The sequence below is a fragment of the Protopterus annectens genome, chromosome 1.part2 (assembly GCF_019279795.1).
Source record: "Protopterus annectens isolate FY-2018-M chromosome 1.part2, PAN1.0, whole genome shotgun sequence".
Taxonomy (NCBI): Eukaryota; Metazoa; Chordata; order Ceratodontiformes; family Protopteridae; genus Protopterus; species Protopterus annectens.
Window position 1 is genome coordinate 301,195,893 of NC_056727.1, and position 27,666 is coordinate 301,223,558.

Here is a 27,666-nt window from a genome sequence, read left to right on the forward strand (position 1 = left end):
TTCAGTACACTCCTGTCAATACTAGACTATTCTCGCTAGCTTTAATATAAATATATATACAATAAAGGCTACTGTTTCCTCAATGTAGGTAAGAAAAGTAGCGGTTCCTTAAAAAAAAGCTGGAGCACTGTTCATGGAAAACACAGGATCACCACTCTCATTTGTACCCAGAATGTTTATAGGCATGAATTGCAAGTACTGCAGATGTGAGAACATCAGAAAAATGGCTACAGCAACACACTGCAATGGCACTGCTGTAAATGCATGCATAACAAAGTAGCTATACTCATAGTGTTTGTTACTACTGTCTGCTAACTGGATGAGGCCACAAACCCAGGGAAACAATCCTTTGAAAGGAATTGTGAACAGAAGTGTAGAATTCTGAAACAAACAAGTGTTCCTCACAGTACATCTCTTAACTTAATGCACTAATCTTCATTGTCTGAACATCAGCTAAAATAACTGGGGATGGATAATCGAAAGAAAAAGGGAAAACATTCTGCAGTACTAATTGCTACAACATGAGAAGTAAAGTGTATACTCTACTATGTGCAGCTATATTACTGCAATGCTATGATAAGTTCTTGAACACGTAGTCTAAAAACTAAGTTATTTACCAAAAAGGAAGGCTTAAATGTAAACTCTGAAATGTAGAAAGGAAACCTAAAGCAGCAGAGACAATAATACTTCCAATGACATTTTCAGGGAGACAGAATGTCTCTGATGACATATTTTAACTAAGTAATTGTCTTCCAAAAAGTAGGGAAACAAAAGAAATATATCAAATGCAATGGTTTTGGTGACTTAGTCAACTGAAGAAATGTTGATGATATAACCAGGTAGTACAAAAGTACTTTACATGACAGAAGCCAGCAAAAGAAATGTGTTTAATAACCTGTGCCAGCAGAATTAACACTCAAGACTGCTTCCACTAGCACAACTAATGTCACTGGTGAGATGCTAGTCAAACAAATATCTTTGATGGTCTCTAACAGTAGAATGACTGCCTTTGATGACACATTCCAGCAAAAAAAAAAAAAAACCTTTTGTAATATACACCAGGACAGATGATTTGTTTTTGTGACACATGGAATTAAAAGAAAAGTTTATGAAGAAATCTGCCTGCAGGCAGAATTGCTTTGGGTACACAAATTACCATAAGGAACAGCACCAGTTACACATTACTGTAATGAAATATCTTTGAAGATGTGCCAACAAAAGGAATGCCTGAAGTCAATGTATGAGGGCAGAAAGAATGTTTTTTTTGGTTAGGTGACAGTAGAAATAACACCTTTGATGACATATGGCATTGAAAGGAATGCATCACGACACGTGTTCACAGAGGGAAAGACTTTCATGATACATGAAAAAAATTCTTTGATAAAATATGCCAGCAGCTAGAATGCTTTTGATGATATATCCAAGAATATAGATTGCTTTTCAGAATATACATCTGTAAAGGAATGAATCTGATGAAATGGCAGCATGGGAGATAATGCCGCTGGCAATCCTTTGGTAATCCCCTGGTGATATATGGCAGACGGTATGCATTTGGTAATGTATATCAAGTAGAAGAAGATGTTTCACAATAAAGGCCATTTGAAGGAATGGCCCTGTTGACCGATTTAGAATTATTTTACTGATAGAAGCAGGGAGAAGAATATCTTTGGTGACAAGAGCAAGAAGGAAGAATACATTTACTGTTGCACGTCTGCAGAAACAAGTTTTACAATACGTGGTAGTACAAGTGTCTTTTGACCACACGTGCAAGACCATACATCTTATGTGTGTAAGACTATCTTTGATGACATAAACCACAAAAGAAACTAATTCTGTCTGTCACTGTAGCACAGAGAATTGTTTTGTTGGCACATGGCACAAAGACTTCATTCCTTTGAGTCTTGCCAGTAAAAGGAAAGCCCTCATACCGCAGACCCTGAGAAGGAATGTCACTGATGATGCGAGCCAATCGGAAAACACCGCAGGTGGCAAGCGCCAGCAGGAGTACCTCTGATGTCATACGGCAGCAGAATTAAGGTCTTCGGTGATGCATGTCAGGAAAAAGAAATGTTTTTAATTACACATGCCAGCAGAAGAAAAGAATTCCTCTGATGACAAATGCCAAAAAAGAGGCATGAATCAGTGGTAAGTGATTAAATTCTTTTGAGGACAAGCCAAGAAAAAAACAATTCTTTTGATGGCACATGCCAGCAGAAGAAAATTTTGCTAGCAACAACTGCCAGAAGAAGGAAAACTTTCAGTGGAACTAGAACTAATGCTTCTGATGTCTCACAATAATGTATGCCAGCAGACAGAGAGCTTTTATAAATAAATGTTTTTATCAGAACCACATCCTATAAAGGATTACAGTACTAGTAATGCAACTCTTGTCTCTTACAATCCATACACACACACACACACACACACACACACACACACACACACATATATATATATATATATAAAATCCAAGCAGTCCTTACAACTGTTTGAGAAATTAAATTACAGTTAATTAACCAAACTGTTCTACCCCACCATGCTATTCATAAACCCCAATGTATTGAAACAATACAGCAACATGTCCCTACCACCATATTAAGATCGATTAGTTCACGTATGCAAGATAAAGGGAGGCAAGTTTAGCAAGGAATTATCATTATACCTTACAAATGGTCACCCATTTCAATCAACTAATAAATTTTACATTCTCCATCTGTCTTTATAACCTACAAACCTACTTGTTTAATCATGCTAAAGATCATCATACAGAAAGCGCCCACTTCCTCTATCCATTTCTGAGCTGCAGGAATTCTATAAGTCATCCATTATCAGTAATCAGTTTCACTGTAATAAATAATACAGATACTGGGAACAGTAAAAAGAAATGAGTTAACAGTACAGTCAGGCAGAGAATACCCCACATATCTATCATATGATCTCATATCATTAAAACTTGCTTTTCAAAGCAACCCTACATAATATGGAAGAGGCTCTCTTTGTTCTAACCGCAGTCACCCTAGCTTTGATCAGGACCCCATAAGACTGATCTCTAAACTACAAGGGAGTTTAAACTTAAAAACATGCAGCACTCTTTTCTGCCAACTCTTACAATTCAAGGATCCTGACAGTTTATAGTCAGTGCATGTCCAAATATGGTGGCACCTGGCTGCCTACAGATGACTTGTTTGAACATTTATCCACTTTATCAGCACTCTGAATATATTTTTCAAAGTAAATTAAGTTGTAATTATTATAATTTTTCTGCTGTTTCATTTGTTGCTTTGACTAATTGTGGAGGAGAGTTAGCTATAAGAGTAACTATATCTTGAACTTTAGTGGAACTCTAGAGGAATGTTAGTGTTTTGAACACCTGGTGGATTACTTACTCACCTGCTGGCATTTGATTACACTGTTACATACAGTGTTGAAGTCAGTGCACAAAATAAGCCTTGTTGCAGTCCATTATGTAAAATTTAGTAAGCCTTGTGACTTGTTGGAATTGTAGGCTGGGCTTCAGACTTTACATCCATCTGTGTAGTGCTTGTTGAGGTCTGATAATTAAAGGCCACTGGTATGGGATAACCATGAGGTTTGCAGATAGAATTTTTGAGATCATCATATCATCGGACCATAGGTGTGTGAACACTGGTCTCTAAGAAGTCATTGGCTTGGATTTTGAATTTGCCTTGGCTTTGGGGTGGCTGGATGCCTCCTGTGTTTGAATTGAAGTGGATTTGGTGTTGGCTCTAACATTCATCATTAAAAACAGACTTGTTTTTGGAAGCATTATTTTCAAAATGTCTCTAATATTTACAGTACTGTTTTCAGTGCAGTGATTTAACTGATATACTGCATTTTTCATTTTGTTGTTTTTTTCATTACACCGCATTCAGCATTTATAAACAGTATTTAGATAATAAATTATTTACTTAACTTGAACTTTATCTTTGAAAGAATATCATTTATAACTAAGATCTCATTTTGCAAAGTTCAGAATTTCAAGATATTTTATGATATCAACAGACAAAGTTTGGCTTAAATGTTATGATTCAAGTTGAAAGTTGACGAGAGAAGCCCAGACCTCTAAAATAATCCAACAGGTTTATCAGGACTAAGTTGAGACTATTACATCAACAAGCTTACATTTCAAAGGTTGTTCCTGATTACTTCATTCAACAAAATGTAAGAAGTCTGTGCATTTATATTGCCAGCATGATGTCACTGATTCTAAGTTGGATTAACTGAAGTACCGTATACCTCTGTATGTTTACATTAGGTATGCTTGAAAGATTTGGTCTTTGTTATCCCACATGACTATGCATTGTGCATACTCTTTTTAGTAGACATAATTTTCCAAGTTAGGCCATCACCCCTCTCCCACCAATACCTCTCTTTTCCACTTTGCAGTTTCTGACCAAAGCCACAAAAGCGGCACAAAAGGTAATGCAAAAATAAAGCTTTTTTTGCTCAGATAGGGAGATAAAGAAAGGGTTGGCTAACAAAGACTAAATCCTCCAAGTAGCTCAACTGTTATGGTAACTACAAAATTTAATATCTGTTAAGGAGATTTGGTCTTTATTAACTAACAGGGCAGATTGCCTAGATAATTCTTAGCGCCTTAGCTACGTGAACTTCTGTCCTGGGCAGTCTCCAGTCTGGCACCCCCTCAAATGATGCTCTATGCTGCACTTACTAACACACAAAGCTACTAAACATCGTCACTTAAGGAGATACAATATCAGACATGGCTTCTTAACTGATTCCTGATATTGCATTCCTGACCAGTCAGCAACTGCTGATTGTGCTCACCTTAAAGCTTATGCCCAAAGCAGCCATCCTTATTAATATACCATAGTCATGGACTGATAATTCTCGTGACTGGCAAATTAGTGAACTTATCACTAACACTGTAAACACAGAAAAATCCAGAATGAAGTGAAACCTCTAGGCTTCCTGTATATCAGACATTATCTACTCAAGCAAGAGCTCCAGGAAGAGTTCTTTTGTACTGTCTTTGGGATTAGACACTCTCCAACACACACACACACACACACACACACACACACACACACACACACACACACACACACACACACACACACAGCTGTCTTTATCCTCAGAGGCAAAACACTTCCCAGAATGTCAGCAGCTGGAAGTCTTCAGTTCTGTTATGTTGCTCTCCCATTAGCTGATCATGACCCAGAAGCATTAGTTCCTGCACCTCCCCCCTGGAAGTGCCTGATCTTGGGCAGGATTTGTAGATGATGTGGTAAATGACTAGCTGCCCCACCAAGAGATCTCACTTTCATTTATCTTCCAATTGAGAATATGGGAAAGTTATGTACTTACCATAATGATAGATGGATGTGTGCTGTCTGTTTCCATCCTTCCTCAACTGGTAGGTCTCAAATCAGGCTTCAGATGTTTTTTCCAATTTTAGGATATGCAGCTCAGGCTCCTTCCCTTATCCATAATCCCCTCCTGTCCCCTACATAGACTCAGATCAAGTTTGTCCTAGACTCCTTTAAAAAAATAACATTACATAAAACATAAATATGTATTACTAGAAAAAAACTACATGACAGAACAAAGAGAAAATCTGTAGTGGAGCTGCAACAGTAAAAAATCCTATGCCAATGGCAGACCATACATTCATACCAGAAGCGAAGTGAAGAAAAACTTTCCATGAGATGAAAAGGGGGAAGGAGGGAGGGGAGCTGAGGAAGGATAGAAACAAACACAGATTTATTGTTATGTAATAACTTTTGTAACTGATGTTGTCTTTTCCATCCATTCCTCAACTGATGGAACAGAGTTAATGGTGGTCTCATAGAAGGCTGTTCCAATGGATGACAGAACCAAAAGACATCCTATCCTTTAAACAAATCCAATTTGTAATGGGAATTTAAAGTATGAATATTAGACCAGATGGTAGCAGCACAGATGTCATCAATCGATGCCCTAGAAAAGGTTAAAAAAAATAGAAACAGATGTTATTGAGTGTGCTTTATGTGAATTAGGTAAAGTCAAACCCTTCTGCTTATATACATGAGATACAACTAGTCAACAAACTAGTCAAGGTAAACTTTGAAATGCATTGACCCAGCTTAGCTTTAGAGAATGAAATAAATTTTTCAGACTTCCTGGGAAGTTTGGTTTAATGATGAAGCATAAGTGCCTGTGCATATCCTATAAATGAAGCATGTATTGTTCTTTATTCAAAATTTTGGAGAAAAGACTGGTAAATAAATAGTTTGATTGAGTTAAGTCTGTGAAGCTACTTTAGGCAAAGGTGCATAAGGAAACCCTATCCTTGAGAATGATGATATATGGAGGTTGACAAAACAGGGCTTGGAGCCTGGACACCCTTCTAGCTGAGGTAATCACTACCTAGAAAAATGTTTTCCCAGTCAAAAATGTTCAAGTCCAACTTGGCAGTAGGTTCAAACAGAGCTTGGGTCAAGGCTTGTAGCAAGACATTCATGTCCCACGGAACAGTAGGCTTGCAGAGTGAGTTTCTAAGGAGGAAGGTACCGCTCAGAAAAACTTTATACAACTTAAGTGAGGCTAAGGAATTGTGATTCTCTCCAATCTAGAAGAATGAAATTTCTGCTAGATGAACTTTGATAGTTGAATAACTAGCTCCATTATGGAAAACTGAAGCAAGGAAAACTAATACTGTGGCTGAAAAGAGATCTAAATTTTAGAAGCCCAAATGGAAAATCTTTTCCATTTACTTTTGTAAACTTTCCTAGAGGAGAGCTTCTGAGAAGAGGTAAAAATGTGAACCACTTGATCGGAAAGCCTGGACTGACTAGCCATCATTAGAAGTGGAGAAACCATGCAGCTAGTTTTAGGCCTCAAATGTCCAGGTGAGGCATTCTGGGTGGATGGAAACAGCAGATCTGGATTCAGGTCCTGCACACAAAGACAGTGTACTTGATGAGGCCAGAGAAAGGGAAACCACATCTGTCAAGGCCTGAAAGGGGTAGTCAGGATGACTGTGATCTTCCTTTGTAATGCTTTCTGCATGAATTTAGGGATTGGTGGTAAAGCATATAGAAGACTGGAGGATCAATCATGAATAACAACATCTCTCATAGACTCCCCCCTCCAGGGGGATCAGAGCAAAGAACCTGCTGCATTTGGAGAAGATGGGAGAAAGAAAAAACTGCAGCATGTCTGGCCCTATTGGAGAAAAAATTTGTGTTGACACTGTTGGATTGACAGACCACTCGTGAGGCTGCAACACTGATCTGCTCAACCAGTCTACTGGAATGTTGGACTTCCCTAGTATGTGCATTGCTATCAGAAAGCAGTTGGAAGATACTGCCCACTGCCATACTCTCCTTGCTCCTTGACACAACACATAACAGCATGCTCCCCCTTTCTCACTGATGTACCAGACTACTGGTGTGTTGTTGGTCTGGATAGAAATCAACCCTAGAAAAAGGATATCCTAAAAGGCCATCAACATTGGGAGGATTGCCCTCATCTCAAAGACAGTGATGTGAAGATGGCTCTCTGATGGGGATTATGTGCCTTGGAGCATATTCCAGATGTAATGCCCCTCAAAGTAGTTGGGAAGCATCAGTGGTCACTGTGACTTTGGGAGGAGGAGAAACAAAGGGATGGCCCAGTAACTCCTCTGTTGACTGAAACTGCCAAGTTACATGTCCTTTGCATATTTTTGTTAAGCACATAGGAAAGGTCATGGGTTGGGACCTGATGGATCATTGAACCACTACTGTCCACTGTAACACTGCCAAAGGGACCAAAGTAAGAGAGACTGCCATTGACCCTAGAAGTTGTAGGACTTGTTTGGCAGGCAGTGTCTGATGGGAATGAGCTGTAGGGCCTGGTGTCATGGAGAAAATAACTTGTTCACTGGTAACCTTGCAATATTTGAATGGTTTTGTTCAGTGTGCTCCAATGAACTCCAGAATTTGTACTGGGGAAAATTGCAATATGTCCTGGTTTACTGGGATTCCTAGGTGGGAGTGTAGTTGAAGCAAATAGCCCCTGGTCTGGAAAAATTGGAAGCCAGTCATCTTGACAGGGGAACACTCAGAACCCTTGCAGTCCTAGATGAGCTGCAACCACTACCATGCATTAAATGAACACCCAGGGGGCTGCAATGAGACCAAAGGCAGGGCTCTGAACTGAAAGTGAATCTCTCCCAGCTGGAAGTGAGCAAGCCTTCTGGAGTGCCTGTCCATTCTGATGTGGTAGTACATGTCTTGAAAATCTATCAAGCACATTCAGTCATCCTTCCTCAGGAGATGGGAGGGTGGACTGTACAATGACTATTCAGAACTTTGTGTTCTTGAGGTATTGATTAAAGCGGCTGATGTCCAAAATTGGCATAAGGTCCCCATTCTTTTTTGGCACCAAAAAGAATCTCAAATTAGTTCCAAATTCTTGCTAGTGTTCTGGGACCTCCTGGATGGCACACTTGTCCAGCAGCTTTTTTTTATCTCTAATGCTGTTGATTTTCTTTGAGAGGGTGAAAAGTTGGAAAGTTTCGTTCATAGTGGAGGTATATAAAGAAAGGCAATGTAAGAGCTTCTGGTAATAATTGTCTGCACCCAGACATCTTTAGTGATGGTTATCCTGGCTTCTGGGTGCAGAGACAAGTACCCCACCCCCGACTGCCTCCAGAGTGCAGCAGTCAAGGAACCATTCAGGAGCAATAATAAGGTCTCTTGGACAATGGACCTCTGAAGCTTTGATTATGCAACAAAGATGACTTCTACCATTAGAATACCCCTCTCTGGGGGATCTATTTCCAGAAGAGCCCTGAGAAAACCCTTAGGACTTCTAAAACCACAGCTTTTTACCCCCTTTCTAATTTCTAGAGGGGTCCTCGGGGAAGGTGGTGTAGAATTCCATATGCATATGGCAGCAAGTTTTCCCATCCTGCTTACTACTGTAAAGTGCACCTTTGACCTTATAGCTGAATAAAGCGGGGCCATTGAATGCAGCACTGATAAAAGATGTCTTAAAAGGCTCTGCAAAATCACACAGATTTATCAAGACATTCCTTCTTAGGGTAATGCTTGTAAACGCAACTCAAGAAGCACCTTCCACCACACTGGATATGAGTCACATAGAGGTGTTTGACGGGGACTGAAGGCCAACCAGATGTGAATCCACACTTTTCTTGTCTTCCGCAGACACGGCTCCAGAGAGGGACTTGCAGAGGTCCTTAGTCAAGTCTCTCTGAAACCTAGTTATGTGTTGAAATAATTCAGTGACCTTAATGAACTCATTTCACAAACCTGCCCAATGTCCTGGACTCTATTAAGAGGATGAACTCTGTTCTGTGAGCTCTTTCTTTGTGGCTACCACTACTACCACATCATACACTGCCAAGCATTTGTCTTTAGAGGCAATGGGATATGTGTCTGGTTTTCTGGGAATTAGTTCTGTGACATCCAGCTCCTTCCATGCCCAATAAAAAATCAAATCCAACATCTCATCAGCTGGGGAAGCTAACTAGGGAGTAACTGAGTTGAAACCAAAAGCCTCAAGAAAAACATTCACCTTTTGAAAGGGCTTTGAACATCAACCTCCTTTCTGTCTGAGAAACTCAAGAATCTCCCAAATGAGATGTCCTCAAGTGGTGATCTGTGGGATCCCTCCCCTTTTTTGAAATATGTATCTTCTATTAGAGACTCCTGGGGAAGCCAATGTGCCTCTTCTTACACTTATGGTTCCAAGGAGCCTCCATCTAGGGAGATTCTAGTGAGGATTCAGAAGTCTGAGGTTTGTCCTGAATGAACAGCATCTCAAGGCTCATGTAAACCGGCTGTCCTGATGGGATAGACTGAAAAGGATCAGGACCAAGGGCCATCAGTTTTTGAGCAGGTGGAGCTAAGAGGGATCGAGATGTCTGGTTGTCAGCCTTGGAGAGAACTCTCTCAATTTCCTGGAAGGCAGAAGCCAAGAGGGAACGCAAGACCACTCCAGTAGTAGCTGAACCTGCCACATCAGTATGAACTAGGGCACCAATCCCAACCCTGCTCTGAGATAGAAGCCAGAGTCGAGCTATCTAGTGCCAAAGATCTGAAGGAAAGGGAACACTCCAACAGCTTCAGAATCAAACTCTTACTGCTACAATCAAGATCAGTCTGACTCTGATGAAATTGGAGCTGGTTGGATCAGAGAAGATGAGAGAGTCGAAGATGAACTTCACTTTGGATCCAACCTAGAAAAACTTGGATCCATCATTCCTGAATCCACAGAGGTCTGTTCAGGGAAGGGGTAGCCATGGGCAAGGAAGAGAGTCCAAAGCTCATGGGTCCAATGAAACAAAGAGCTAAGAGAACTCCAAACTGAATTTGAGTCCTGGGGAGCTTCCTCAACATTCTATCTACACAGTGTGGGAAAAAGGTTTGGTGACCCACCAAGAGATTTCACTTTCCCACATTCTCAAATGGCAGGTAACATGTAATTGGTTTTAGCTATTCTCCTGGTTGCATATTGCTTTCATTAGATGTTTAGTGCAGAAAGCAGGAGAAGCTAACTACTACAATGTGCTCCTTTGCCTGGATGGATAGGTTGGTTTCTGAGCTCCAGTCAGGTAACTGACTCTCGCTGGACTGTTAGGTAGTCACCTCACAGGGTTGTAAGGGATGCTCACTTAGTGCTTTCAACCTTCCAGCATGGTGGCTCAGGCTTACTGACATCTGCTAGATGCTGACAAACTGTTTCAGATCAGTTTTGCTGATATTGATGTCAGATTTATATGATGGTTGGCTCTGCACTGCAGGTCAGTCCTCATAACTGCGTTACTGACACACCACTGTCTGTGCTGCACCTGAATTTTTAGGGGATGGTGCACTTTCTCTCCATGCAACATATCCTCATTTTTTTTTTTTTTTTTTTTTTTGCAGAGGTTAGCGCATTGGGGCTGCCCTCACTGTATATCTTTAGGTTTAGCATTTTCAAGTCTGCTTTCTCCTGTCAGCCTGTATGCTGGAGGCATTCGTGTTTCTTTTCCAGTCTGGCAATCAGCCTGTATGGATCCTGACTTCTCATTTTCCTTGCTCCAGAATTCCAACAGGTTATGGGCCCTTGTCATATGTAGGTAGGGACTCCCCTTTCCCTGTCTCACAAGGCATATTTAGTAATTCAAGTCTGCATGGTATAAAGGTCACTTCTTTTGGGAATGGCACACAGCTGTTATACATCCAGAGGCTCTTTTTCTCAGGAGGTAATGTAGGTCTTTAATTTACATCTCATGTTACTTTGAACTTGTTTTGGGTATTATTCTTCTGCTGGTTTCTCTTTGGCCTTCTACCCATATCTGATAGATCAGTAGATGTCATGTGTTCCTTTTTATCTGCCGGACTTCTTGTTTGAAGATGGAAGATGGAATTAATTAAAAAAAAAAAAAAACTTGCAGAGAAGCACCGCAGTAAAGGTTACTTAACTTTGTTATTTAACTTGACCTCAATTGAATTGTGGATGTTGGCCTTCAGGAGGTTTACTTTGATCCCTCAGCCTCCTTAGGCCTACTAGGGCATCTCTGCAGTGGAAATTTCTTAGCCCTAGTCACCTTCTGTTGTCTTTTCAGGTATGACCAGTAACTTGGCAGCAGAGTACAGAAACTGCTCTTTGAAGCTGCTCTTTGTACACTTTGTGCAAGGTTATTTTGTTAGCCAGGCTGCTCAGTCATTTGAGTCACAGAAGTGACAGCCACCTAGCAGGTTGTGTTAGTTCACAGGATCATAGGAGGTTACTAGGCTATTGGCCCTGAGGCCCTTATAAGCCTAGCCAAGAGTTTAGCCCATGTATAGACAAATCAGCAGCCAATGCCCCTGTCCAGCAGGGACAAGGGTGAAATCCTAGGGGTATATTTTCTATTTCCCATCCAGTTATCCAGGTTGCTGTTAAAGAGAGAGTCTATTCCACAAATGGGGGAGCCTCTGGGACACAAATCTGTCCCACCAGCAAGTCCTATTGATGTCACAGACCAGGTTGAGGCTGCAAGTGTGGGTTACTCAAGTGGAGCTTGACTTGCGGATATGCAGCAGTCCCATCAAGGTGGGGTCTGAGATCGCCTTGTACGCCAGACAAAGGTTACCTCTGAGGAGTCTGTATGAAACATAGTAGAGGAATAGGGCTTTTAACCTATCTGTGTATGGAAGATTTTTGAGGCCTTGGATTCTCCTGATGAGGAACCACTGTTGTCTCTCCAGCTGCTGCATGTGCTTTGCCAGGTACATGCCGAATGGAGAGATGTACTCAATAATGGGCATTATAAGGGAAGAATACAGGAATGTTATGACCTTTTTGTGCCTGGATGAGATACCCTTACTTATAAGGTGTGCCATGCAGAAAGCTTTCTGTACAATGGATGCAACATGGTGGTCAAAAGTCAGGTTGCTAACACTCTGGGTGCCCAAATCCCTCACGACTGACTGCATGCTTAGGATGTTGTTATTAATGTGATAATTTGTGGGGACATCACTTTCCCCAAAGGGGATGAAGATTAATTTTTTTGTTTTCACCTTAAGGCCATGTTTCTAGCACCAGTCATTTGTTTGGGAGAGACCCTCTTGGAGGATGTCCATGTCACTAGGGGAATTGATGATCGCACCCAGCTTGCAGTCGTCTGCAAACTTGGTCAGCTGTAGCCCACTGGTTTTGGCCTGCACCTCAGAAAAGTATATCCTAAATAACAGAAGCCCCAAGACCGAACCCTGGGGTACGCCACTCAATGCGGGTCTACTGCGTGAGGTGGCTTCCTCTATTTCGACTAGGTGGGTTCTGTCAGTGAGCCAGTTAGCTACCCATCTGGTAACATATGGATTGATGCCTAGTTGAGAGAGTTTATGTATTATGCCCAAGTGAGGAATAGTGTCAAAGGCTTTGGCCAGGTCAAGGGAGGCAGTGTGCACTGTCTTTCCCTCATCCATGGCTTTGGTGACTGTCTCCAAAAAGTTGACCAAATTTAACAGGCTTGACCTCCCATTGATGAAGACAGACTGTGTGGGATCGAGTGTTTGGAGGTTGCCAATGTCCTTGTTAATGAGGTCCATGATAATCCATTTCATGGCCCTGCAGATGAGGCTAGTTAGGCTGATGGGTCTATAATTTCCCAAATCGGTGTATGCTCCACCTTTGTGTAAAGGGATGAAAATGGCTGTCCTCCACTCAGCTGGGACAAAGCCAGTACACAGGCTTTGGTTGAATAGGGCCCCTAATGGTGCTGCAGGTTCCTGCCCGAGTTCATGTAGGATGCAGCCTGTGATCTTATCGGTTCCCATGGAGGCTGCATTTTTTGCCTTTGAGAGAGCAGTGACGAACTGATCCCTAGATATAAGAGGGGAGGGGGCAGGTACTGGGAATGTCCTGATTTACTGATGGAGGGGACAGAGGGGTGAAATTTTCACTGAATCTGTCAGCCAGCAAGTTTTCTATATCTACTGTATTTCTATACATGTGTAGAAACAGGCAACCTGATGTCCAGATAGTCAATACGAATTTGGGCCATTATCTTAAAAAACTGGCCACTAGTTATTAATTCCGTTAATTTGATTGACAAGTTAGGTCAGCGCCCCTATGTAATTTACAGGAGAAGTAACAATTTGAAAGAACTTTTACAGCATACTTCTAACACTTATGGTCACATAAGACCTAGAGGTTCATTTAAATGTGGATGCTGCAACATGTGTAAAGTGATGAGAACTGGAAATTCCTTTATAGTTAGGAATAAAAAATACAACATTAAGCAGAGGATTACTTGTGATTCAAAGTCAGTGGTGTACATTGCTTTGTGTAATTCCTGCCCTTCCTTTTACATAGGAAAAACCAACCGTAAACTAAAAGAGAGAATATACCAGCACCTTTATGCTATAAAAAAACCTCTTTTAGAGAATGCCTTAGCAAAACATGTCAGCAGTAACCCTGACCACTCTTTTTGTTTTATGGGTATTGATCAAGTACCTTTAACCGATAGGGAGGCCCCTTTCAGATAGTTCTTGAGTGTGTCGAACTTTTATGGCAGTTGAATTTAGATGCATTTAGGCTAGATGGCCTCAATGAGAACTGTAACATTTCATGTGTTCTTAAACTAAGGAGCTACTTTAGGTAATGCCTATATGCACATTATTTTGTGGGTTTAATGTATAATTTTTCAATGTTAATGTAAATGCACTAGTAAGAATATTTTTATGTTGTTTTTTATCATACAATATTTATAGATAATTTAATGGAGTTTTATGATTATTCATGATTTTATTCATTATTTTTATTGAGTCAAATTAGTGCAGGAAGTGCAATTATTTGTCACTTCCTGTTAACTGAGTATTTGAACAGACCAGTTTAGCTGTTTTACTTGTCTTCTTCTGAGGAAGCTGTGACAGGGGTCACGGCGAAAACGTTGTTTTTTTGAAAAATAAAATACTTTTACGTTAAAGAAGAAACTTGGACTTTGTTTCCTGTGGTTAGTATTGACTATCTGGACATCAGGTTGCCTGTTTCTACACATTTTTACAAGTTTGTTTGCTCATTTTTGACTGTATTTCTATACATGCTGTCCTTGACCACCTGTTCTCAACAGATCTGGGTGCTACCTTTGAGATTACTGACATATGTGAAGAACGCCTTATGACTATCTCTAGCAGCTGTGGCCAATTTGGGCTCAAAGTTTGCTTTGGAGGATTTCACTAGTACTCTTATTTGCTTGTTTAGGCTACGGAAAGATTGCTTCCAGTTGGGCACCTGCTCCTTCTTGGTCCTAGACAGCAACTTTTTTCTTTGTTATATAGTTTATTTATTACAGATGTCCATCAGAAGGGTTTACTCTTCCTTGCAAAGGATGATGTAGTCCTGTCAAGAATTCCTGAATCCATGCATCTATATAAATGTTCGTATAGTAATTTGGTATAGTTTTGGATACTGGTGCCAGTTCCTACAGAGAGGGAGGGGGCTGTAAAGCTGTTTATACCATCCCACAGGTGGCTGTAATCAGCATTGGAGAAGTTTTTTTTTGATCAGTGTCTCTTCCCTCAGTTTGGCCTCTGTGAAAGGCACTGATATAGAGGAGTAAGAACATAGGGCCACACTTCCTTAGAAATCACAACCCTGTCCATTGTCTGTCATAAGAAGCTTTTTTTTTTTTTGTCTGACCAGCCTGACTCTTCAACATGTACATCCTTAGCAGTCTTTTAACCAGCATCTCTGGAGGTTTCAGAGTGATTGTCTTGGTGTGTTGGGGGCATTAATCTTATTGCAATGGTGTTTTGAGTAGTGTGATATTTGTGGATCAGTTTAAACGTGCCTTTTCCTTACAGTTATCCCAGAATGGTTCTTATCTCAGTCAGAGTGGGGTTTGACTGATTCTTTTTTCCTGCCATGTTGGAAAGGTGTGTTAGGCCTAAGTGACTGATAACTTGGGTTTAAGGGCCTTAGATTCTCTTCTACAGTCATAGCATTCTAGACAGGTTGCTTGTGGAATTTGTTTAACTCTCAAGTCTTTGTTTAGGCCCTTTAATGTCTTGTTTTTGGGCAGATGTCTACAACTCCATATTTAGGGGTCTCTGTATTGTTCTAGTCCACAGTCCAGTCTTGTGCATAACAGTGGCTTGCTTAACACCTGTGTTTTTCTTCTCTGATGTCGGTGTCTTAGAACTGTGATAACCCTTTGGTGTTCTGCTCATATAGACTTGCATCAGAATAAGGGTGGTACCAGACTGCACCACTGGGGACTCCTTAGTAAGCACAGAGTTGTCATTCAGGGGTCATTTTTAGAGGGTTCTTCAGGCCTGTATCCTAGCCTCTGTGAATGTTTAAGATCCAAGTTCCTCCTGAGTCATGGAGGGATGTGTTTAGGAATCTGTTGTGAGATAGAAGAAATGTACACTATGTACCATGTGATGTTATATTTCTTCACAGCTGGATTGGGATAATCAATACTGCCATTCTTTCCGTGGCTGGAGTTACTGGAGAGAACCGTGCAAGTCTTCTAGGACTGGATAGAGGAACTGTATATTTTGTGGAGTGGCATGCCATGTTCTCCTCATTTAAAAAGCACTGACCTCTCAAATAATAGGATACTGAGGGTTGTCTCCTTGCTTTAGGTACCTTGCTGTCCTCATCTATTTACTATGATTGGCCAAATAATAGACAGGGTCACAATAAATGCAGAGGATGAACACATTCGTACTTATCCTTAAACGGGTGGGAAAAAAACAGGAACAAAATAAGTGAGTATCTAGATGTAGTATTATTAGCACTGAAGTATCTTTTTTTTCTGTCTCTCTCAACAAGCAATGGTGTTATCACAATTGTCTTGCTTGCTCATGCACACAGACACACACACACACACACACACACACACACACACACACACACACACATACACACTTCTTTAAATTACAGTGATCATTTTTCTCATGGAGGCATAGCCTTCTGGCTACATATCCTACAGCCTTTAAAAAGAGGAAGGGCATCAGTTGTCAAAATAAAACTTGTTGTTGTGTCTTTCGGCTTTTCCCGGTTAGGGGTCGCCACAGCGGAACTCCGGTCTGCTAATGATTGGAAGTTGATTTTTACCTGTCGAGTTGCCAGCCCTGACGCACAACCTTCAATGAAGGTACACCCATTCACGCATGTCTCCACTCAGAAGATGCACTAACTGAGAATCGAACCAGACTGCGGCTTACTGTGAGGCGACAATGCTACCGCAGCACCACCACCGACGATGTGTGAAAACGTATCCTCATATCACACTAAAGAACTGAGTAAGCTGTTAGGAATAAGTTTGTCACCATACCAGTTAACGCATGCAGCACCATTCTACCATTCTTTGAAATTACATGTCAAACTGATTCTAAGAATACTTTATTTTTTTTATTTATTTAACATTTGTTAACCGGGAAGGTCTGACTTGGAACAAAGCCAATTTTTAGCAGAGTCCCGAGGAGAAACGCTCCAGATGCATGTCTTTGTAACATGGGAGAAAACAGGAGCACCCGGAGGAAACCCACATGAATGCAGGGAGAACATGCAGACTCCGCACAGAAAGCACCCCAGCCGAGATTCGAACTGCAGAACCTCTTGCTGGGAGGTGACAACGCTACCGCTGCACCATTGCGTCATCCATACTTACATTAATACTGTATAGTACAAGACTAAATAAGTGCAAATGCATTTGGGTTAATACTCCAAGACAAAGAAGGAAAAAGATCTTAGCATCAACTTACCTTAGCTGTTCTGCCTTAGCATTTATATTCTTCAGTCAAGTTGAAAACTGAATTCATGTGCTTACGAATAGGCACAAGAACACTGCTGGTGAGTATGGTTTGATCAGTAGGTACAGCTGAAAATGGTGAGACACTGTCAAATAAAATTAAGTCATACATTTGTATTCTTACTATTGTCAAAATGTTAACTTCCGGATTTTTACCAGAAGTTTTCAGTGGGATAACAGGACTAAACCATTCCCAAACAGTCCTTGGCTATTTCCAAAGTCTCCCCTTCAGAATTTTATGGACTGCAAGTGATGTGCTGGGACTGACAATATATAAATAACAAGAGATGCATTAGAAGGTCAATAAAAGAAAACTGTAAGAGAGATTTTATTTTGTTCATTCAGTTATCTATTCTTGGTAATTGGGTAAGCGAACTGGTCCTTGTACAGTTTTTACCCATGACTCAAGTATGCACAGGTAATATTTTGAATAATAAAATATGTGCAATTAATTAGGCTTTCACATGAACACAGACCATAATCATGAATATATAGCTTCAGATCCATGCAAATTATATAGTGCTTTATGATTTCTGCACCAGGATGCCATTCTTTGCGGACTTGTTGAGTTTGTTTAGTCTTTCAAAGGTACACATAAGAACAAGATCTTATGCAGAAATGGGCTGATATTGAATCCTAGGTAATGTACAGTCAGTGATGGATATGCAGATCTCAGCTGATTTTACAAAGCATACAGCTTTACGAATAATAGTACAGTGGCTGAAAAACAATATGAACTATACATCTAATGAGATATAAGGTATGTACAAGTCAGATAAGAAGGAAAAATTATTATTAGGTTTACATAGAAGAACTATTTCATACATACACATTTACATCTCATGGATTTTAGAAACTTCACTGTGACATTTGGGAGTGTCTGTTAGCACTCAACAATTGTATTGTTGCGTCTGGCAGAACGTAGGTGTGGGTTAGTCACTGCCTGAGAAGCAAGTGCATTTATTTGCATCTGTGAGACAATGGCTCACAGCTGACAGAAAAGGGTTAAACAGCACATCTACAAAATAGTAAATATGTATTCTGTCTGTAAATACAGTATATTCATACTAGAAAAGGGTGTAATGAGATATATACTATGGGATAAACATTTTGGAATAAAGTATTTATTCTGTGCAAATTTATTTTTTATTTTTACATATGCATGTATGTATTTATTTTTACTGGTGCCTGTCACTGGATTTTGTTTCCAATACTGAAATGATATGCTGTCCAGAAAAATCCAATATAAGGGGAGTGGGTGGAGATCCTTTTCAATGGTAAACAATTTCAAAACTCCTGGCTTCACCCTTGATACTGACACACCCAATACACAAAAAAATGATGGCTTGGGGAGTATTCACTGGTGCCTTGTTTGTGTTATCTTTATTTAGAGACCATGTTAAACTAGCTAAAATAAGATTTTAGTTCGCCAAATATCAGCAGCTAGAGAGTAAAGTACATCTGAGATGCACAAAACACTGCTAAGTAGCTTACATGGAAAATATCCTTCTTGTGAACAATTCATTAAATTGTTGTAGAGCAACACAAACAAGTGATCCCTGTGGGGCCTTAAGTTGTGTACACCTACAGCACAGCATGTCCACTTTTCATTACATAAATTAAGTGCCAGTACATGGACAAAACCATGCTGTCAAATTCCAGGCAGTGTGCCAAGCTGAGATATACAATCCAGAAAGAGACCGACTCTAACATAATATTCCCTGCAGAAATAAATACACTGCATTCGGCTTGTTGATCGTTTTCATCAAGGACACCTCATCTACAGGTATGTGAACATTTATAGCGATGTCGGAGCTCAGGCAGATCAAGCAATTGTTACATGCCGATAAATTCTTTCACTTAGTGTGAATGTGTGTGTGTGTGTGTGTGTGTGTGTGTGTGTGTGCATGCGTGTGTGAGTGCATGTATTGAACAGTTGCTAGAAATAAGAAAGGTTTATTTCTTTCCATCTGTTGTAATTTTCATCTAATTATTTTAAAGATCTCTGGCATTCCTTTCAGGTAATTTAAAATAAGAAAAGCATAGTTTGTTCTAAAAAAACACCAATATACATCTGAAGGTTTAGCCTACTTTATTTCTGTATCTGTGTTAGTCTAATGAAGGTAATTTTTTTAAAGAACACCACATTTAAATGCACATTTGTAAGTAAGCTTTGCTCAGTAACTTTCAATATTGAGCTTAAAATATACTTAACTAATTTATTTTTGTTCTGACCAGTTGTAACTGATGAAGGTACACACTTTTGAAGTGAAAAAATAAGTCTGATCTTTAAGAAGGAATGTGACTAGAGAGCATGTGTTGGCTACCTTGTAAGACGTAGTGAGTATCAATATATGTTTACTTGCCCTATAACAGCATGCTGTTATACATGCAACCCAAACTTTTCTACTTGGATATCTCTTGCTATAAAGCAAATTCTTCCATGTAGACAAACATAAATCATTACGGCAGTCTTAATAAATCAGTAACAGACCTAAAATAGCAAGTGTCTCACTGATGAATATTATACCTGCCTACAGGTAAAAGCAGATGTGACACTATGTTGATTGCATATCAACTAAACTGCAATTTTTCAATGGCAGGTGCCACTGAGTGTGAAATACTGCTGTACAGTAAGTCCTTTCTAAGCACTATTCTGCACCAGTGTACAAGGTGATGACTGATGCGCAGAATGGCCACAGGCTAGCTATTGTTACTCACTCCTCTAACCACCATTAAGTCTCACACTGCACAGTAAACAAACGGTTCTGGCTAGATTAAACAGACAGTGTTGACTGGCAAACAACTGAGGCAAAACAGTTTTGCTTTCAATTATCCCTAAGTTTGCCTCACATTTCTGTTCTGCCCCTAGTAGTTTTCTTTCTTTTTTTTTTTTTTTTGTGGCTGGCAAATAACTGAAGATCACAATCGGTCAAAACTGACAAAATTGGAGTTACATACATCTTATTGTTCAGAAAATGGGATACTGATGCAAAAACTGTTATTGTATTACCCTTTTTAAATGATTTAGTCAAATATTTAGAAACTCTCTCTAATTTTCATCCTGTGTCCCCTGCAAATAAGGTGAGAAGTGTGCTGCTGTCTGTTTGATAGTGCTCACCAAGTACCTTACTGGTTTTCAAAGCCTGTAAAACACTTTAAGCTTTATTTTCTGTAAATGGTATTAAGTGGAGCAAATAAAGCTGCATGCACTACAAATAATTATGAGTGGATATTTGATATTAACCCTTTATTATGTGTTCTCAACCATGGATGCCAAGATTCATCCCTCAACCTTTGGTCTCGAGGTGAGTTTCTTGGCACCCACCCATGTCTCGAACACATAATAATCTGGTCATGATTGGAGAAACTATCATAATTCTGTATGTTACTAAGTAATATGAAATTATTAATGGGATAGAAGACTGGACAAAACAAACAGTATTATACATTATTTAGAAATAAATGTTTGTACCTAATCTACTAGGGCAGGACGACCAGACAGGTAGCTTGAGGTGGAATTTAAAGTAAGATATGAAAAGACAGTTTGGCTAGTCATAACATACAACAGTCTGAAATGTACTCCCCATATTAGCTTGAATTACATTAACTCAGAATACTTATGAAATTAATAACTCGTATTACTGAACTAAGAAATGTGCACTACTGCAACTTTATGGCACACTGGTGACCACCATTTGCAGCACTCAGTGCATTTAGGTCTCAAAAAGTTGAGCAGGCATGTTAATATGACTGTGTTCAAAGGGCTTCCACCATACAACTGATGCCCATGCTGATATTTTTTAGATGTAATGACGTCAAAAGAAATGTGTCTGATTCCTGATGACATCCTACCAAGGATAATGAACTCATTTCATCAGTTATCTGTGATATGCAAGAACTACTTAGTGTAGACAGGAAGATGACAGACAGAGACATCTGAAGAATTCTGGTAAAACATAACAGAAGAGTGCCATGGATTAAGGCTTTGAGATGTTATAATGCTGCTTCCTTTACATCGACATAAATCCACGATTCATCATTCTCACCCTCACTTACACTAGCACAATTATTCCGCCTTCTCTCATCTTCACCCAGTATTCCTTTTCAACCCCTTCTCATCTTTCACCTCTTCTTCTGCCTCATTCTGTATATAACCATTGTATACAGCCAGTTATGATGTAGAATTTTTACCCAATACTTATACAGTGCTCCTCTTAGCACAAGAATTCTGGACAAAGCCAAAAGTAATAGTGGGACAAAAGCCTCAAATCAGAGGCAATTTTAAATATTGCTCTTATAAACAAAGAAACTTAATAAAATAATAGGTTTTGCATTAGGATGCATTTTCTGAAGGATAACAAGTCTGAAAAGCAAATGTCTGTCATTATTGAGTGACTTCAGTCCTCAATAATGTGTCAGCAAACCACAAATTTTAAGAAAAGCAGATCAAAACAAGAGGCAAAAATATTGACATTCTGTAAAATATTGAACAGTTGTAAGGTAATATTACAAACTATAGCAAAATTACTTATGTTGTTTAAAGAGAACTGATGCAAACCTTTTTACATATTTTGATTTGTATGCTTTTTCTGTTTTTGTACTTTTGGGTTAAATTATTCTATGTATTACTGAAGAATGTTATTTACATAATTCTACATTCTTTACATTAATGATTGTATCTTATTTTCTCTCCAGGCCAAGCCTGTAAATTGTCCATTGTGATTAGTGTTCGACCCTAGTTAACAAATGCAAATAAAAATTTCAGAGTTTAATTCCCTCAGCCTCCATTTACAATCTGTGCATGTCTGAGCAAGTCATGTATAGAGATGGTGCTCTGGACAACCGGGAAAATGGGTGTGGCTCCTCAAATGTCTCCTGAACCATATATCGAGTAACCACCTATAAACCTATGGCATGATCTTAAGTTTAAATGGTTATTACAGGGGAATACAAGGTGAATGAACTAATAATGAAGGAAAAGACAGCTATGAACAGCGACCAGCTATAAAAGGGACACATTTTAGCCTTGGCATGTTTGTATTTTTTATTAATATTATTATTATTATTATTATTATTATGTCTTCATTTGTTAAATGGGTAAGCCAAATTTAAAGAAGTGTCCCTTTTGAGGGGCATCCTGAGAAAACTGAACAAAGAGAGGCAAACATTAAAAATATTATGCAACTACTACTGTTAAGCCACTGAGACATTTGTAAAACCAAAACATCTATGATACAGCTTCTAAAGCACAGCAGTTGTACATTCAAAGTACAGGAAAGTCCAATTAATGCAGTAAGCCCATTCTAAGTTCCACAGTTTTCATCATGTTAGCCCATTCCTAGAAAAGTTGTAGCATCTGCACAGTCAAAGGAAATATAGGTTTCCTCTTATTGCACATGTATTCTTACAAATCAAACTGTACTTTTAAACTTCAAATCATTGATCAACAGCTCCCTCAAAACAAAATGACTGTAAGAGAGGGACTTCACCCCCCCCCCCCCACCTACACTACAACTTAACAATATGGCATCCCACTTATTGCATGACAGGGAAGTACGTGACTAAAAGAATTTATCAGAAATATGCATTCAGTGCTGCTACTGCAACGACCAGTTCAAGCCAGCTTTGGCCTTGCTACTAATCTCAAAGATAACAAGAAAGTGTATTTTGCATTTAATCCCAGTCCAAATATTTGAATTTAATGTACATTTACTGCTAATCAATTAATAATCTATATATTTTCCTATTTTAATCATTTGGTCAAGACAGAGGTAAAAAGAACACACAGAAAAGTCCAAATATGCACAACAAAAGAGAGCTGGTAGATAAGCCTGAGTCTTCACTACAAAAAACGGCCTTTGAATGAAGACCATGGGATATATGCAAATGCCCCTTTATGGATACAGTCAACTCTTCCAACTCATTTTAAATTGCAAAAGCAAGTATCATTAAACAGCTATTCAACACAAACAATTAACAATTCCAAAAAAAGAACAAAGAAAAAGAAACCATTCTGCATAATTTTACAGCCTGCGGAAGTAACAACATATGCTTAACTATTTGCAAGGAGCTAAGAAAGTCATCATGCATGCCGAATCATTAACATTTATACCATTAAATCTTCTATTCTTCCAAGAGTCATGTAATAAATAGCTGAAGAAATTTGCATCATAGTACAGATATGGCATCAGAGCTGAGCATATACTCTTTTGTATACAGGACAAAGCCAGTCAAGTGAAATCTCCCAAAATCCAGATTAAGGATGTCGTTTTAATTGGGACATTACAGAGAGTGGAAGCTAGCTCCTGTACAAAAGTGCCACAGCTTTTGTACTTGTGTACATGGCCAGAAGGTGCGTGACTGATTTGCTTTCACACTGGAGCTTACTAAATAATTTCCTGAGCTAATGAAACCTTTTTCCCCATGAGTGGACAGCAGCCCTACATCCTTCACAGATTAATATTAATGGATGTGTTAAAAGTCTGGTGGATTTTGTGAACATGTAAAGGCTTTTAGCTGACCTTCGAGAACATACTGACTTGTGCTGACTACAAAATTTTGGATAAACATTTCTAGCATTTTCCTGGTTCTGTCCCAGTTTATCTTACAAAATAGCAAATAAATATGAGATGGTTGTAATTGATTTGAAACTCCTCTACAGCCCAAGATTCAGGTTGACTTTTTGACAAACAGTCATGGGTTGTACAGTTTTCCTGGGATAACAGGGAAAGTTAAGGAGAACATGCTAAATTTGAAGGTACTTCCAGAAATCCTCTGCGGTTATTTGAAATTTATTCTGGAGAAATTCATATAACAGGTGTGTGTGTGGGGGATCTTTAGTAAAATCAATGGGCTATTCAATCTGATATAGCCCTTTGGTTTCCCAAGTTTTCCAATGTTTCCTTCCAGTTTTCAAATATGGGTTACCCCAAATTGGGATTTATGAGTTCAGATATCCAGATCAGGGTAGTAACTATATAACCTCTTTGTGATTACTAAGGTCTACTGTACCTGTAGGTACAGTGGAAGACTTTTTGACAGCATGTAGGAATTCTGTGTGTGGGACTTTGAAGCAATTTGGATTCAATAGTAGCTCATAAGAGGGTAAAAGAGCTTATCTCAACCAAATAAGTATAGCTAGGGGTTACTTCTGCCATACAACTGACGTACAGAAGGCCAGTTCCACCTAATCTTCTAGAAGGAAAAGGGAAGAGTAACTGCAACAAATCTAAAGCTTCTGAATACCCACTGACATTTTATGTTTTTAAATTTTTTGAAGTCTTTAGTTATTCATTCAGGTCTATAAAAGCAATACTCAGTAGCAATAGACATGACAAGTTTTGCCCCTTTTATGGGCAAGACTGTATGGCATTATGTGATTAGTCTGTCCCTTTCTGAGAAATCTCAGCTTATAAAGTCACTACATCTGACCTTGATATTGCAGGAGCTCGTTCACAAAGCCCTTCACCTACAAGTTTACTGAGTCTTTTGTATTGTTTCATAGCCTGCAGTCACTACATCTGACCTGGATATTGCAGGAGCTCTGTCACAAAGCCCTACACCTACATGCTTATTGAGACTTTTGCCATTGTTACATAGCCTGCGGTCACTACAGCTGACCTCAATATTGCAGGCACTTTGTCACAAAGTCCTTCACCTACAAGTTTACTGAGACTTTTGTCATTGTTTCATAGCCTGCAGTCACTACAGCTGACCTTGATATTGCGGGAGCTCTGTCACAAAGCCCTACACCTACAAGTTTGCTGAGACGTTTGTCATTGTTTCATGTAAGCATATATATCATGACGATCTTTGTTGTGTATTAATTTTAATCAGTTAAATACATGCCTGCTCTGTGACTGAACAGCTCTTTGAAATAGCAGGACTCCTTAATAAGTTAGCCACTGTCCCCTTTAGCTTGGCCAGTAGACTATACTGCATCTGCTAGGTATATAGTCTCCGGAAATGACAGAAAACCTGTTTTATTTGCATCTCTTTGTTAATTGCTTTGTTCTGGCTATAAAGTAATTTCTCTGTTATAAACTGACCTGAGGGTGGGATTTTTGCTATAGCACAATGTACTGATAAATATTCCCTCAGTGTTGTCTCTTATTACACTTAGTCACTACCTTCCTTCTTAGAGCAAGTATGCTATTACATTTCTATTTGTTCTAATACTGTCTAAAACAGGGAAAAGACGTTGGTAGTGTGTTATATTTGTAACAATTTCATTCAGATCAGATAAGCTGTGTGTGTGTGTGTGTACATATATATATATATATATATATATATATATACATACACGTGTGTATGTGTGTGTGTGTGTGTATATATATATATATATATATATATATATATGTGTGTGTGTGTGTACATGGGTTTATCTACTGCAAAACATCGAAAGCCCACAATATCAAAAACCAAACATTTGTTTACCGGGAAAGTACGACTCTGAACTAAGCCAATTTTCAGCAGAGGCCAGGGGAGAAATGCTGCAGACACGTCTTTGTAATGTGGGAGGAAACCAGAGCACCCAGAGGAAACCCACATGAATGCATGTAGGACATGTAGACATCACACAGAAGGCACTCCAGCCAAGAATCGAACCGGAGAACCTTTTGCTGTGAGGTGACAATGCTACCACTGTGCCATTATACGACCGGATCATCAAATCCATTCCCAGAGTAAGTAACCACTTATCCTACAAATAACAAAAATGAAACCATACCATCCCCAACCCCACCCAGATTGGGGGGGGGGTATGATCCCCACAACTCCATAATGAGGGGGGCTGTGCCCCCATGCCCCTCTTACTAACTATACCAACTCCAAGATAGCACTACAGTTGGCAAAAGGGCAAAGTTCTCCTTGTTGGCCAACAGGTTACCTTTAATCAGTTAGACACATGCCTGTTCTGTGACTGAAAGGCTCTGTGAAAAAGCAGGACCTCCTTATTTATTTATTTTATTTTACATTTGTTAACCGGGTTAGTCTGGCTGAGCTTTTGGCTCATTTTCAGCACAGACCCGGGGAGAAAAGCTCCTCAGGACTAGAAAACAATTTATTAAATTTTAGTAACATAGTAATAACAATCAGCTATAAGATCTTACAAGCAGAGGCCTGTAGAGAAAAAAAGCTCCTCGAGCAATTCAACTACACAGAGTATTAACAATTGGCATATAAGTATGTGAGTTGTTACAAACAAGGTTTTAAACAATTAGCAGAAGAAAATGCGACTAGTTACAATATTATTTAAGCTGCTTAGAGCAAAATGAGTTAATGGGCGGCCACGGTTGTGAAGCGGTTAGCATTGCCACCTCACAGCAAGAGGTTCTCCAGTTCAATTCTCGGCTGGGGTGCCTTCTGTGCGGAGTCTGCATATCCTCCCTGTGGTCACATGGGTTTCCTCTGGGTGCTCCGGTTTCCTACCACATCCCAAAGACATGTGGTGGATTGGACACTCCAAATTGGCCCTAGGTGTGAGTGCATGCATGTGTGTGCCTTCTGTGGAAGGTTGGGTGCCGGGCTGGCAACTCGACACTGTAAAACTCCACTGCCAATCATGAGTGGACAGATGATCTGCTGTGGCGACCCCTAACCGGGAAAAGCCGAAAGAAGAAGAAGAGCAAAATGAGTTAATAGTTAGGCAAATGCTTATTTAAAATGGGTAGGATAAAGCTGTATAGGAGTTTGGAAAAAAGAATGGAAAGTAAAAATGGCTAGTAGGAGATGTAGGGGAGGTAGAGTATTGGAGACAGACTAGACAGGTAGGTTGTTTTAAGACTGTTAGAATTAAGAGTGGTTGGAGATAGAGGAAGGGAAGAGGTAGAAGAGGCAGGGGAATAGTGTTAGAGATACATTAAGAGTGAGGTGGTGAAATAGGTGAAAAGATGGTGGTTTCAGGGTGGTTGGCTACAATGGCAAGACCACTTTGTTTTTAGGTATTTCCTTGTGGCTAATTTGAAACTTTTGCTATGCTGGAGGGAATTTATTTCCAAGGGGAGTTGGTTCCAGGACGTAGCTGGGTTATAGTTATAGAGAAGGCAGCCTGTTTTGGTTTTGGGTTTGTAGATGTCTAATAATTCTTGATTTGAGCTGGGTAGCATCCTAGCAGGGGAATATTTGGATATGATAGTAGAGAGGCTGGGGCAGAAGGAGGATAGATAGAGGATAGAGTGGGTGATTTGTAGTTGGTATAGTTGGAGCAGCTGAGGGAATTCTAGCCAGTCTAGTTGTGGTAGTGCTAAGCAGTGGTGTGACTTATAGGTTTGGTTAGCTGCAAATCTGGTGATCTTATTATAGGTAGTTTCAAGCTTGGAAGTAAGTGTAGAATTTAGGTTTGTGAATTTGTGGCAGCTGTACAGGAGTGTTGAGAGTAATAAAGCCTGGGAGAGAGTTAT

The 27,666-nt window shown here is 39.6% G+C and overlaps 1 long non-coding RNA gene across 1 annotated transcript in view; it reads right to left on the reverse strand.

The window, feature by feature from the left end:
- LOC122789002 overlaps positions 1-27,666 on the reverse strand; it is a 1,379,952-nt gene that overhangs the window by 429,139 nt on the left and 923,147 nt on the right. The window lies entirely within an intron of this gene.